The sequence below is a fragment of the Nycticebus coucang genome, chromosome 12, assembly GCF_027406575.1.
Source record: "Nycticebus coucang isolate mNycCou1 chromosome 12, mNycCou1.pri, whole genome shotgun sequence".
Classification (NCBI taxonomy): Eukaryota; Metazoa; Chordata; class Mammalia; order Primates; family Lorisidae; genus Nycticebus; species Nycticebus coucang.
The window spans coordinates 25,719,753-25,735,621 of record NC_069791.1 but is presented as its reverse complement, the minus strand read 5'-3'; the positions used below and the strand labels follow the sequence as shown (position 1 = coordinate 25,735,621).

General features: G+C 34.9%; 1 protein-coding gene and 1 non-coding gene across 2 annotated transcripts in view; both read right to left on the bottom strand.

Annotated features, from left to right (window-relative positions):
* The window catches only part of SLC2A13 (solute carrier family 2 member 13), a 361,921-nt gene that overhangs the window by 47,593 nt on the left and 298,459 nt on the right, over positions 1-15,869 (bottom strand). The window lies entirely within an intron of this gene.
* On the bottom strand, positions 13,254-13,383 carry LOC128563004 (small nucleolar RNA SNORA22). Its single transcript, XR_008373681.1, has one exon. It is a non-coding gene; the product is annotated as a small nucleolar RNA SNORA22 (small nucleolar RNA).

Here is a 15,869-nt window from a genome sequence, read left to right as displayed (position 1 = left end):
AGTTGGGACCACAGGTACCTGCCAGTACACCTGGCTAATTTAAAACTTTTTTTCTTTCTTTTTTTTAGAGACAGGGTCTTGCTGTTCTGCCCAGGCAGCATATATGCTGTTTGAGGAGACAAATACCTGCACACATAAAGACGGTGAAAATATTTCTGAGGGAAAAATATGTAACAAATAAATCTTTGTGACTTTTGATATTAACAAAAGGAAACTAGTGAAAATACATAATAAACGTTACAGTGAAAATAGTTATCAGAGATAAATAACACATTATAATAAAATATAATCTTGTAAATACCTCATAATATACTTTGAGTTATGTGAAATAACACAGAAGAATTTCAAAGAGAAACTGACAACTTCACAATCATAATGGTAGAGTTTAACATTCATTTTTAGAAACTGCTAGATTAATAATAATCTGTCAAAACCAATTTAATTATCATACTCATTTGCTCATGGATTATTCTGTTGCTTTTGTTAATGTGGCATAAAGGAAAGGGAATACAGACTGGTTAATTAATTAAATTACTCAACAAATATGCGCTAAGTGATTCCTAGGCTCCAAAAGTTCCTGGCATATACAGTTCTAGTCTGCGTGGCACACAACAGAAAAAGTTTTTTCTCAGGGCGCTTGCATCCTAGATGGAGGCCCATACAGATAAGTTTCTATTTATACGTTAAAAACAAAAGCATAATTATAAACACTAGAGTGAAACACAGAAGCAGGTGAGCATGGCCAGGATGTCAGGGCAGGTAGGTGGCTGTCTGTTAAGGTGACTGGTGGGCAGACAAGGAAGACAGTGCTCCTTGCAGACAGCTCACAGGAGAGCGTTCCAGGCAGTGCCAAGTGGGAGAGGTGTCCACCCTGCAAGGGTGCTGGAGGGAGCAAGGAAGAGAGCGGCAGGAGGCCAGCTCATGGAGGTGTGTGGCCAGAATGTGGTGGACCTGCAGGGCGTGGTTCTTAGGTTCTGAGGTTATGGGAAGCCACTGCAGTGTTCTGAATAGAAGAATGGTACGATCTGACTTTCATTTTTAAAGAGTGAGCACAGCTGCTTTGTAGGGAGGTACAGGGGCCATGCTGTAGCAGGGAGACTCATAAAGAGGCAACTCCAATAATCCAGGGGACAGATGAGAAAGGCTGGACCCCAGCATGAGCAGTAGAAGCAGTGGGAGGAAGTGGGACTCCGGGGACACTGTGAAGGACGGGGGGGCCAGGATAAATTCTTCCTCTGATTGGTTTTTCTTTCAGAGAACTTACTGCCAGAGGTTTCTCTTACTGCCAGAGGAAACTACTGTATTTAAGCACTTATCTATTGCATTTAAAAACACGCTAATTTCTTTAAGTTTTGAAGAAGTTATAAATAATTCTAGGAGTTCTATATAAAAATAAAAACCCATTCTGCCTCAATAAATTGCCTAGTAAAAAGGCAAAGAGACGGGAAGGGGGTTGGGGATAGCAACAGAGTAGGCAAGTCACAGTCCAGGGGTCTTAGACGAATAGACAAGAAAGGGAGTCACTTGGTTTTTTCTCCACTTTTGTTTGGTAAAAGGACATTTTGGAAAACACAGGCAGGGAGCAGAAAGCTGTGGGCAGGATTTGCCCAGTTTCTCAGGTAATTGGACCTAACAGCAAGAGACAATTAATGGCTAGTCTGTTCATTAAACACTTTCCTTAGCAGATTCCCTGCAATTTTTAACAGCCTTCTTCCTGTTATTGATTGTTCCCCGAGAAAGCTTACAGTGGCAAAATCTTGCCTACAGCAGAACAGATTATTTAAAATCACAAAACTCATTTGTATACACATATATAAAATTTTTTTAAAGACTTCCGAGAACCTGATTTCACTAAAAATTAAGAAAAAAAACTGATGACAAGTTTATATTTTGGAGTTGATTACCTTGATCTTGCCTGATGAATTAAGAACCAAAAGTTCTTAATCCATTTTATAGGGAATGAAGCAGGTGGCAGAAGCAATATCTTTGCCTAGCAAACTATAAGGTATTCTTAAGAGGAATATCTAACCGACTCAAGGTGCCTGATGAATCACTGTTTCCCACTAACAGGAGAAAATGACATTCTGTCCCCCTAACAGGGCACCCTTTCCCCTAAATGCTACTGGATATATTTTCATCCTACGCTCCAATTAGAGAGTCACACAGACTTTTATCTGATTGTATTTATCATTACTTGCCAATTACAAGATGTCTATAAGAAGGCATGTTCCAGTTGTGATAAAATCTAATCCAAGGTGTTAAATAAATGAAACTCTACTGTACTCGAAAGACATAATTTCTTTAAGCAAACTTCCTTAAAGATACTCTGGAAAAGATTTTAAGGCACTTTCAATAGATGAGGAGATAATATTTTAATATTTGAGAAGTCCTCGAAATGCTTACATTATACTATGGGAAACATGCATTGTTATAAGTTTTGTCAGGTACTAACCAAACCAAGATATTTGATATCTGTTTTTTTAAAAGTTAAAACTAGAAACAACCCAGATGTCCTTCAATGGGTGCATGGTTAAACAAACAGTAGTAAATATCCACACTATATCAACACCACCCAGCAGCAAGAAGGTACAAGCTTCTCATACAGTTAACGGGAATCTCCAGAAGTCTATTGCAGAAAAAGTCAATTCCCAAAGAGGATTCTATGTGAGTCCATTTATTAAACATTCTTGAGATGACAAAATTACTGAAATCGAAAATATATTGGTGATTGTGAGGGGTTAAGGACAGGAATCAAGAGGACTGTGGTAGGGAGAAAGTGAGTGTAGAAAAGACACCACCAGGGATTCCACTGGTGATAGAACTGCACCCTCACTGTGCCTGTGGCTACGCAAATGTGGATCTACAAACTTATACCGGTCATAAGACTGCATAAAATCCACCCACACATAGCCGTGAACAAGTAAAATGGGAAATATCAACCAAAACAGTGGGCTGAATCCATGTCAATATTCTGGCATGACAGTGATGCAAGACTTTATCATTGGGGAGAGCTGGCACAGAGGATTTCTATATTATTTCCTAAAACTGTATTAGCTACATAATTATTTAAAAATGAAAAGTTTAATTAAAAAAATAAAGATAGGGTAGCTAGAAACATCGGCTTGGCTACTCGTTTGCTTTGAAAGGTAAACTGCTGAATTTGGCTTTCAGTAACAGTACGAGGAGAATCTTGCCTGTGACTAACGGTGCCATACCAAATGCTGTTTGCTACAAGTAGAATTATTCTGCTCTTTAAAAATAGCTAGAAAAATATAATTTTGCACAATTCTTAGGAGCCAAGTAATCCAGTATTTTAATCACCTATTAATATATAATACATAAAATATGAAGTATAGCATAGTATAGTATATGTCAATGACTTCTGACAATATATAAACGATGTAACCCCACAAACAAGTTCCTGAACTAAAAAGATCCTTCATGTCTAACCCAAGTCAATAACTGATCTATTTTTGGTCATTGTAGACTTTTATATAAAAACTTGTACAGTACATATTATTTTGCATCCAGCTTCTTTTGTCCAACATTAATGTTTCTGAAGTTCTTCCAGATTATTGGGTTTATCAGTAATTTATTCCAATTATTGTTGGGTGATATTTAATGATATGGTTAATCATGGTTTGTTTATCCATTCACCTACTGAAGCAACTTTTGCGTAGTTTCCAGTTTTATCCAGGATGAGTAAGGCTGCTATAAACAACAGTGTACAAATCATTGCTGGACACATATTTGATTTCATTTGACTAAATGTGTAATATAATAGTTGAATTCCTGGGCAGTATGGAAAAGGTATGATCAACTTCATAAGAAACTTCCATACTGATTTCCAAAGTGTATGTATCAATTTACATTCCCACTAGTGTAATGCTTCACAATCTCACCAACACTTAGTACTGTGGCTTTTTCCTTTTAGTCATTCTAGTGGGTGTGCTGTGGCTTATCACTGATTTTTACTTGCATTTCTTTTTTTTTGCAGTTTTTGGCCTGGGCTGGGTTTGAACCCACCAACTTCGGCATATGGAGCTGGTGCCCTACTCCTATGAGCCGCAGGCGCTGCCCTTTACTTGCATTTCTATGATGATAAATAGTGCTGAACATTTTTATGTGCTATTTGACATCTTTTTGTGACATGTCTAAATCTTTTGCACGTCCCCCTTCCCCTTGTACGTTTGCCTTATTTTTCTCAAATTTTAAGAATTCTTTATCAGATGAGTACTATGAATACTGGCTTCTAATCTGTGCCTTGGTCTTTTTATTCTAAGAGTGGCTTTCAAAGAGGAGAAAATTTTAATTTTGATGAATTCCAATACAATTTTTTTTGTCGTTGTGTGTGCTTTTTTCTGTCACTACTAAAAATTATTTGCCTTTTCTGAAGTCACAAAGACTTCTTCCTATGCTTTCTTATAAAAGTTTTATGATTTTAGCTTTTATAATCAGGCCTATGACCTATTTTGAGTTATTTTTTGTTTATGGTGTAAAGTAAGGATCAAGGTCCATTCCTCCCACCCTCACCCCCAATGTAATGCCAATTGTGTTAGTACCATTTTTTTGAAATGACTTTTCCCATTGAATTAACTTGGCTTCTTTGCCGCAATCAACTGGCCATAACGGTATGCATTTCTGAATTCTACTCTGCTCTGTTGATGTGTATGTCTTGACTACTTTAAGTTTATAGCAAATCCTGAAATCAGTTAGGGCAAGTCTTCTTTTTCTGGAATTTTTGGCTACTCCAGTTCTTTTGCATTTTCACATAAATTTTAGAACCAGCTTATCATGTTTTACAGAATACCTTGCGGGGATTTTGACTGGAATTAGTTGAAGGTATAGCTCAATTTGAAGAGAATTGATATCTTAGCTATGTCAAGTCTTCTAATCCATGAGCAGGGATCTTTCTACTTAAGTAGAACCTCTGTGATTTCATTCAGCAATATTTTATTGTGTTCAGGATCAATATCTTGGTATTTCTTATCAAACATCTTAATATCTTGAAGAATTTCATGTGTTTTTAGGATATTACAATTAGCCTTTTAAAATATTTCATTTGGCAATTGTTAGTAATAGAAGTAAAATTTATTTTGTACATTGACTTTTATTTTCTTCTTGAGACAGTGTATAGCTCTGTAGCCTTGGCTAGAGTGCCATGGCCTCAGTCTACCTCACAACAACCTCAAACTTCTAGGTTCAAACAATTCTTCTGCCTCAGCCTTCCTAGTAGCTGAGGCTACAGGCCCCCATATCTGACTAATTTTTCTAATTTTTGTAGAGATGAGGTTCTACTCTTGCTTAGGTTGTCTTGAACTCCTGGCCTCAAGCAGTCTTCCTGCCTTGGCCTCCCAAAGTGCTAGCATTACAGGCATGAGCCAGCATTCCTGGATAAATGTTAAATTTTATCTAATTTTTTTCTTGCATCTATTGAGACGATCATATGGTTTTTCTCTTTTATTGTGTTAACATAATGAATTACATCAGTTAATTACAAATGTTAAATCAGTTGTGCATTACTTTATATTGCTAGATTCAATTTGAGAATTTCTTCTCTACATACAAGGGAGATACAGGAATTAGTCTACACTTTTCTTAAAGTTTTTTGTATAGTATGTTATCAAGATAAGGACAACTTTATGAAATGAGTTGAGAAGTTGCCTCCCTATGGTATTTTCTGAAAGAGTTGATATAGGATTGGCCTTATCTCTTCCTTAAATATCTGATATAATTCACCATTGGATTTTTTTCTATGTGAGGAGGTTTTTAAATTACAAATTTGATTTTTTAATTAGATATAAGATGTCTTTGCTTTTCTATTTCTTTTTGTGTCAGTTTTTGAAATCTGTCATCAGGGATTTTTTTTCCAATTCATTTACATGTCCCTTTTTAATTCTAATAATGGAGAGTTGGGTCTTCTTTTTCTCCTTGATGAGTCCTGCTATAACTTAATCTACTTGAATGATCTCTTCAACAAATAAGCTTTTAATTTCACTTCATCCATTGCTTTCCCATTTCCTAATTTTATTGATTTCTACTCTGCATTGCTTTTTCCATTATTTGATCTTTATTTTCTAGCCTCTTAATCAGAAGCTTAGGGTCACTGATTTTAGATGTTTAAAAATTCTCTACTATAATTATTTTAAACTGTAAATTTTCCTCTAAAAATCTTGAGTTCCACCATAACATCTTCAATATGTTGTAATTTCATTTTCATTGAGTTAAAAATATTTTCTAATTACCTTCAGATTTCTCGTTTATAGAATGGGTTATTTACAAATGTGTTGTTTAATGTCTAAATATTTGGAAATTTTTGGAAAATTTTTTTTAACTTATTTCTAAGAAGTTATGTTACTACAGAAATGCATTTAAAATTTTTGTGTCTTGATTTAAAATTTTTGTGTCTTGATGAATTGGCCACCATATTATGAAATAGTCCTCTTTACTTCTGGTAATATTCCTTATCCTGAAGTCTTCTTTGTTTAATATTAACAAAGCCACTCCACTTTCCACATGATTAATATTTGTGTGCTATGTTTGTTTCCATCCCTTTACTTCTAATACATACATGTATTTATATTTAATGTTATTTTCCTAAATAGCAAATAGGTGCATTTGCTTTTTTATCTACTTAGGCAATCTCTGCCTTTTATTTAGTGTATCCAGACCATTTACATTTAATGTCGTTTATCCATATTGCTGGTTTAAATCTATTTTTTAAAATTCTTCTATGTTTATTTCATCTGACTTTTTTTGGCTGTCTTAGTCTGTCTGGGCTCCTATAACAGAAGATCACATACTGGCTGGCTTGAAAAACAAAGGAGTTTATTTTTCAGGATTCTGGAGGCTGAGAAGTCCAACATGAAGGCACCAGCAGATTTAGTTCCTGGTGAGGGCCTGCTTCCTGGTTCACACACATCTGTTTTTCTCTATGCTTTCTCTATGCTTTTTTCTCTATTCTACATGGTGGAAGGGATGAGGGATCTCTCTGGGGCCTGTTTTATAAAAACACTTTTCCCATTAGTGAGGGTTCTGCCCTCATGACCTAATTACCTCCCGAAGACCCTACCTCTAAATATACTGATACAATATATAAATTTGGAGAGAACACAAACATTCTGCCTATAGCCTTACTCTTTACCCCCTTTCAAAAGATTTCTATTGGATTAATTGCTTTTTCCCCCCTTCCATTTTATGTATTGTATTTGCTTCTTAGATTCTATTTTCTTCTTAGCTATCTTAAAAATTGTTTTTGGTCAATGATCTAGGACAACGTTTATTTGAATATACTCAAAATTTTCTTTTATTACAAATATTTTCATATATGTTCAAAAATAGAGAGAAGGGTATAATTAACCTGAAGTACCTATAACAAAATTTCAATAATTGTAAATAGATGACCAATCCTGTTTCATCTAAACTCCCACTTACTCCACTTCTCCTAAATTATTTTGAGGTAAATTCCAGACAACATATTACTTCATCTGTAATTACTTTTAGTGCATGTATCTATCTTTGTAAAGATTTAAAAAATATATTACAACAATATGATTATTACATCTAAAAAGTTAATAATTTTTTAAGAGTATGAGATAGTCAATTACTATTCAAATTTTCCTGGCTATCTTTTTAAAGAGACTTTTTGTTTGTTTCAATTAAGATTCAAATGAGGTCCATTGCTAATTCTCTGTTTTTTACAAGACTGATGGGGAATGAGGGAGCTTGAAAATTTTTTTAAAGCACTGTTGCTACCACCACTACCATACTTAAATCTCAGTGGGAGTTCCATTTCATTTAAAATTTAAAATAGTAATAAAAAGATATAATTTGGGATATTAATTATACAGAACTTCTGCACTATAACCATTTTAAAACTAAAGTGCCTATTTTATATTGAAGAATGTCATTCTTGGAAATTGTCTGAAGCCCACATAGCCACATCTTAGATAACTGTATATTTAGAAAACTTCAATCTTGGACAGTTTCCAGTATGAGTGATTTCCTATTACTCTGTTTATAATATATTGCTAAATTCTATAAAGCTACAACCATATCTTCTAAGAGTAGGAAACCTGCTTACAAGTATTCTCCTAACTTTTGACTGCACTTTATTATTTCTTTGTGGCAATTATGAGTTGAATTAACTTAAAATGTGAGGTCTAGAAACAATAGTTCAAAATAATCAACCATTCTGACACAGACTGTACTGCTGGAGTTTTAATGCGTTGCTTTACCTCCCAAGGAAATGAGCTAGAGATGTAGACAGCGAGTGTCATCATTTGTGAGGAGAAGCTCATCAAAGAACTTAATGAATAATTTACACTTTCCTCTTTGGCTTCTTTTTTAATGCTAGCTTAAACTTTTTCCAAATAGAGAATAAAGTGAAAATACCTATCCTCTTAAGAAAGTCTTTATATGATATTTACTATAGCAAATAACATCCTGGTTCTCTAAAGAAATTTAATCAAAATTTTGATAATGCTGAATACTGTTATAATTATATATGATTTAATGAAAATGAATATGAATAGAAGAAAGTTCTTACAAAGTTAAGAGTGCTTTAGAAGAAAAAAACTGAACACTTCTTTTTATGCTAAAATACTTGCATACTTAAGAAAGAAAATTTTAATTTCATATTTGCCAATTTGATTTACAATTCCGGTCAGTTTACAGAGTTAGTTAAGTGAGAAAGACAACACAGATTGAGGAGGTGAGATTTGTAAGCACAGATTTATTATTTATTAAAAAAAATAATAAAAAATACAAATCCTTTCTACACATTTTTTCATTTGATTTTCACACTGATCTTACGTGGCATGGGAGATCTAGTGCTATTAGTTTTTTCCATTTTAAAGATCAGAAAACTAGGGATTAACAAATGGCCCAACGTCATACTCTGGTCAGCTACTAACTGGAGACACAAATCCAACCCTCTGACTTTAGGGAATGCTTTCCTTCCATCATACATGAACCAGGGCCGGGAGGCCACTAATTTTAGACTATTTGGAATAAGATTCCTGAATTCTATATACCCAAATATGAGTCAGAGATAGAGAAAGAGAATATAGAATACGGCAGAGTGGACTGAATGATGGTCTGGCCTTAAATGTTAATTACTGTCATTTCCAGTACAAGTTTTCCCCCAAAAGTCTTGCCTTCCTCATGTGACACCTAATCATCCCTAGGAATAAAACTAACAGATTTTTATTTCAAAACAACTGGAGGACTAATGGGCCGGAGCATTCATTCTTTTTCCCTATTACTGTCTTTTCAATAATATTCGCACGTACTGAGAAATTCCTAATATTCCAGGCATAATGTCTGGCAGAATGAATAACGTTATCCCAACTTTGCCCTGGAAGAGTTTCTAGTTTGGGGGACAATAAGAGGCAAACAGGTTATAAAAATAGCTATAAGGCAATGTAACAAAATAATAATGGTTACATATAAAGCACTGGAAAGCAGCAGTTCCAAGTAAGGGCATGAGGGAAAGAATAGGGTATCTTGATATGTTTGCTGTTTACAATGAAATGATTCTGACATTTCCAGTCTGGAAAAACAAAATTAACTGCTATTTTAGTTACTAAGTTATATAATAGCACAGTACAACAATATTCTGCAAAAGACAGCCAATTGTCAAATACATACACGTAGTAAAAAAAAAAAACAACCTAGAAAATTTGTAAACGATTCAGAGTCAGTGATATTACAAAGTCACAAATTTATAAAATGTTTTCCCTTCTATTTTGAGCATACATTTTGTTCAAGAAATTCAATTAGGTTTTCTAGTCTTAGTCAATTAACTCTTCCACAGACGTATAGTGTTTACAAAATAAAAGTAAGATTTAGGCATAGAATCTGTCCTAGCCTGATACCGAAATGAGGTCTGGAACAGTTTTCACTAATATTTGTTTATTCCTTTTACATTTTGTGAAATGGGGGTTTGTTTCTGGGACGGATTTAGCTTGTTATGCTTCTTAAATTAGCACAAGTACTAATGTGCTATAGGATAAAACATCACATTTTCTAGGGATAAAATTTTCCTGATGGGTGAAGGATCAAGGATAAGTAAGGAAACATTACATTATTAAGCTGAACATGGCTGCACCTTAGAGTAGAAAGTAACATTCATATAAATTTTAACCAATAAGACACTAGATTAAAAAACAAATAAATAAATATGGGTCTCTTTGGCTATCCAGCCAGAACCTCTTGCCATTTTCCCTCATCCTTCTTAGTTCCTGAAGGTAAATCAATGAAAAGCAATGCTGTACTGAATTGAAAAAAATTCTAAATGTGACCATTTTTGTAGTTTGGAAGACTTTAATAAAAATGCCTGGAGGATCAGATACTTGGAGCTTGTTTTTATACCTCATACATTGGGTATGCCAAACCGAGGCCTTTTATCTTAGGCAAATATATTATTCCAATATGGGCTGGGTGCCTCATTCCCAATTTCACAATGCTAAGAACCATGAATGCCTTGAGGGAAAAAACAATAATATGTAGATTGTGAGTGATTTATCCTTCACTTCGCTGGACCGTAGCACACACAGAACACTGCTTTTACTCTTTTGAGTTGAAAGATAAAAGAGGAGTGAAGGGTATTGGGGAAAAGTGCACTAACTTCTTTGAACATCTCGTTCAGGAGTACTCAGAGCAAGCTCATTAGAAAGTCTCTTTTTGAAATAATTGAACTACCTCACAACCAGCCTCATGTTGCTCATTGTGGGAGTGATGCACGTATGTGTTGGGGCTGGATGGAGGAGGTCATCAGTCAAGGTCACACTGCTGCTGCTACAAGTCACAGGTAAATAATGGAAGAGCTGGGTCCATTTCTCCATGGGCTTTTGCAAGTTTCTAGTGGTGGGTTATCTGCTTTACAGGTCTAAGCTCTCAAGTGATTTACATTGTATCCATTCCTTATTTAGTGCAGAAACAATTCCTTGTCTGAAATGGAACTGTTATGCTACAGGACATGAAACATGTATAGAGGTACTCTCTAGCTCTAGTCACTAAAAAGTTACTGTGCCTAGCAGATGGTAAAATTTTACACAGTAGATCATAAAATTTAATTACTGTATCATCTTAATCTTTTTAATATACTTTGGACATATATAAAATATCTATAGCCAATATATATAGACACCGAACACTAAATCTGTCAGAAAAACTCAAAGCTATAAACCTTATGAGGACTGTCGGTATATCTACGGTAATTCTGCTTTCTTCAAGGCAGTTCCTTGGCCAGTAAAGAGATTTCCAAGTAAGAAAACTCATAAGAGAGAAGGCTGACTAAGTTCCCTCAACTGGGTTCCAAGATACACATTCTTTGAACTTGTCTAGCTTGCCCTGTTTTTCTTCATTCTGTTTCTTCGGTTTCTCTTCTGTTCTGCCCTTTTGAATTGGATACCTTTATGTTAACAAATTCTAGCTTTTTAACCTCTACAAATGCTTCCTAATTTACCTCCTGCATTCCTGTGCTGCCACAGAACTCCCCTGGGCCACTCCTGTGACGAAGGTGACACCCCCAGGTGTGTGATCACCCACCTCCCCAAGTTATGCTTAACATATGGTGTCCCAGGCCTTGGCTCCTTCCTACCTCCAGGCACACAAATAATTACATAAAAATCACTAGTTAATTAAGCAGGAGTACTGAATGCTTTCAGGTTTGATTGTCTTGAAAAAAACACTAAGTATGCACAGAGTTCCTAAAATCACCTGACTTCACCCATTCACATATATCTAACACTGAGCAGGTGATTTTCACAAGAAAAAACTAAGTAAAAAAACAAACAAAAAGGGCATTAAGTGTGTCTATGTACCTTCTTAATTTCTTTTTAAAGAAGGAAAGTTATAAGACGCTAAAATCTAGAATTACATGCAAAAACATTCATTGCCACAAAGATACCAGATAAGGTATCTATGAATCCATGAAGAACTTATCCTAATATCTCAGTTAACAGGGAAGAGGACGCTCTGAGCACTGACATTCTTTAATGTTACTAAAAGTAGCTTTTGTGACTTTTCTCTCTGCTTTGTAATCATCATTGAAATTATTACTCAAGTCTGTCTACCTGTCCTACTTGATCTCCAAGTTTTCACAAATACCAAGAAGCTTTGCTAACCTATTATAAGTTGTAAAAAATAGTTCTTTTGGGGGGGGGGAGGAAGAATTTCACTATGTCACCCTCTGTAGAGTGCCTAGGCATCATAGCTCACAGCAACCTCAAACTCTTGGGCTTGAACGATTCTCCTGCCTCAGCCTTCCATATTTATTATATGCAGAATGAATGTGGGTAAGTTTCATACACTGAAGACAACTGCAGTTTGAAAGCACAGCTGTAGAAAACAGGTTCAAACATTACTGAAAGATAAAATGTTGTCTTGACTGTGCTCTGCCCCTTTCCTTTATCCCTTGGTTCTTCTGAGCAAAATTCTGGTGGCAAACTTCCTGAGCCAAATAATTTAAAAGTCACATAGGTCTGCATAATCAATTTCTTCCAAAAAGCACAATGTTAAACCAAATTAAGATGATTCTCTACTCATCATAGTTTTTTGTCAACCAACCTGCAACCCCCACAGAAAGCAAAACAAGACAGTTTATGAAATGGTTTCTATCCCTGAAGCTTCAGGAGGTTGAATGGCTGAAATGCTTTATTTAATACATGGGTTTCTAAGCATCACATAGGCAATTTCATTTTTAAGCCTTCAATAACATTTTCATTAAGAATAATAAAAACATTTTCATGGGCCTTCAAAATCACAAAACAATTAATGATTTATAAATATTTTCATAGTTGAGAAAGCTTTTTCCTTGTGTACATAATAGAAAATAAAATCAGTCACTATTAAGGGGCAATTCAACATTATTTAAAAAAATTTTTTTTAAAGTGGTAACAGGTAAGTTTTGAATAGTTACAGCCTATATACCATACCTCTCAACCATAGTTTGCCATAAACTTTTACCCCTCAAATCTTCCATTTTTGAGGTTCCCAAAAGCCAGAGTTGGTTTCTAAAACATGCTCCCAATTTGCACATTCTACAACATACTTTTATTAATGCACTTTCTGTCCCAAATGTCCTTGAAAAACAATACTTTTTATGTATTTGTAAAAGGAACATTTCTCCAACATAATTTTAAAGCATGGTTGTGTAAATGTTTTGATCTATCTCTTAGATTATAAATCTCAGGGGTAATGTTAGAGTTTTTAATATATTTACTTTTCAATTAAGGTAATAACATGTAAAATGTCCCAGCTTTTTAAATACATTTAGAAGGATAAATTATTTTTAATGAAGAGGAAAAGACCAGACATTGCTCCAGCACAGAGTCAAAGCCAAGGCAACATGAAGCACTATAGGTGTTCACTGGGCAATGATACCTTTTTTGATAACATGTAGCACAGTGTCAAATTTCAATGTTCAAAGCGACTACAGAAAAAAAAAAAATTCTTATGTTTCCAGGTATAAATGCCACTACCAATATCAATAGTTTGAATTCTGTTATTCATTCCAACCTGCCAAAAATTAAACAGAATAGCATTAACATTTATGGATCTGTCCACGTAGAACAGCTCTATACCCAATTTTTCCCCAAGAAATCAAGTATTAAATAAATAAAAAAATAAATATTTATAAATTTTAATTTTTAAAGGATACCAGGGGCACATGTGCCTCTGAAGTGAAAATAAAGTTGCCTAATCCTTTAAGGAACTATTTAAGAATAAAATTCTTAGCTGACATAAGGCAGCATTCACCATAACAGAGGACAAATGAAGTCACGGTGAAAAGAATTAGAGTGAATTCTTCCTAGAGATCGTGGGGACAGAGGGTTACGTTCCCATAGTTTACAGGTTGCTACTCTGGCCTTATTTTGTAACTGTAAGAACTGTGATAGGTGCTGGTTAATGAACGTCTATGTAAATTGTAAGTGATAAAACATGGGATATTACTGTACAAATTAAAAGTCAAGAACCAGATCACAAACAGTGGAGAAATGACTTTGTTTATCTGATGAACTAGCACTGGACCCCAGAGTAGGAGAGACTGGATACACAATGATGTGCAGAGAGGCGGCGGCTCTATGCGTGAGCACCTGGATTTTAGTTCATGCAGGCTGTCCAGGGAAAGCGTTCTGAGAGTATCTGGATGCCTAATTATGTTCTTCCTCATGTGTCGTCACAGCGACACATAAAAATCTTCCGTTTAAATGTTTTTATTAAAATATGTAACAACATTTAAAAATGCAGGTACCACCCTTCCTTTATATTTGTACATTTCCAAATGCAGGTACCACAAACCCATGTATCAATGCATTTCCAAATGCCTTGACTTACCCTTTACTTTTTTTAATGAAATTCTTCCTTTCGTTTTATATCAGAATTTTATCTTCTAACCTAAATCCATTCATGTTAGCCCCTACTTAAAAACCTATCTATAGCAATGTTCCCCAAATTTATGATATTTGATAGTCCTCTTCAAAACCATTACCCTATTTTTTTGCCCTATACTGCCATTTAACAGTTGTTTGTTTTTTTTTTAATGAACTTTCTTTTATAACTTAAATAAGTAAAATCATGTGCCATTTCCACAGTGGAATCCAGTCTATCTTGCTATAACAGTCAGTAGAGATGAGATTCTGCTGAATTAACAAAAGAGCTCAAGTCCCAGTTGTATTTACAAAAAACAAGCTTAATTTATGGCTCACAGCACAGGTCTGCCTCACATCAGTCATGGTTCTGGTTTGTATCTTCTTCACTCTGTGACCAAAGCTAATGGAATACCTTCCATTTTGGGACACAGCCAACTTTGCTGAAAAGGAAAAAAAGGACATGGCAAATCCTTGCTTAAAACTTGGAGCCTGAAAGTGTTGGCTCAGATTGTTTCCATTCTAATTTCCTTGCCCAGAGCAGCTCACGTGGATAAATTCGAATGGGCCAGGGAAAAAAAAAACCTTCCCTAGAGGGCGGCCGCAGATATTTTGAACAGTAATACAATCAACCACACTTGCCAAGAATAGAAGATAGTTATATAAAAATGGGATGAAAACAAAATGTTATTAAATTCTAGTTAGATACTGTTTCCTCCCCAAGTGTTAAAATTGTGCTAGGGCCAAATGATTTTCCTCTTCATAGATTCAGAATATTTAAAAGGGAATTCTATCTCACTCTGTAGTACAATATCCTATCCATATCCAGGTATCACATAAAGTCATCACATAAAATTATGGTCAATATAATTTCCACACCTATGAAAACATACCTACAAAAATAAATTAAAATTCCAAAATAAGGCTCTTTGATAATCCGACCTGACCTCAGATTTCTCCTATCAGGTCCAGCCTGCATACTCTTTTCTCTTATTCCACTGTTCCCTCAGTTCCCTTTGTGATAAATTCCAAGCTCCCTAGACCTCATTTCTGCTGTACAACATCTTCTGTTGTTTAATTGCACCAATATTTGATGAACCAAGGGTCACCACTGTTATCTTAGGTTCACCAGGCACATGTAATTCAAGCCTTGGCTTTCATCATTACAATAAAAGTCTTACAGACTTCCTCAGTGAGAAATAACTCAGACTACTTTTGAAAGAAGTGTGAACGGAAGAAAAAATTTACAAAGAAAATGGAACATGGGACGACTAAAAATGCAACATTTTAACCCAAACAGTAAAAGGTAGTTAAATATATTATGAATATTACTACTTGGATAAAACTGTTAAAAAGTGTCTGTTGTTATAATCAAATGTCCACTAAGAAGTTGGATAAATTAATATGGAGGGGGAAGATAAATTATTCAGAAATGTTTTGGTTTTCTGATTGGTTTATTTTACAACAAAAACAGTATCGAATCCAGGGGAGTCT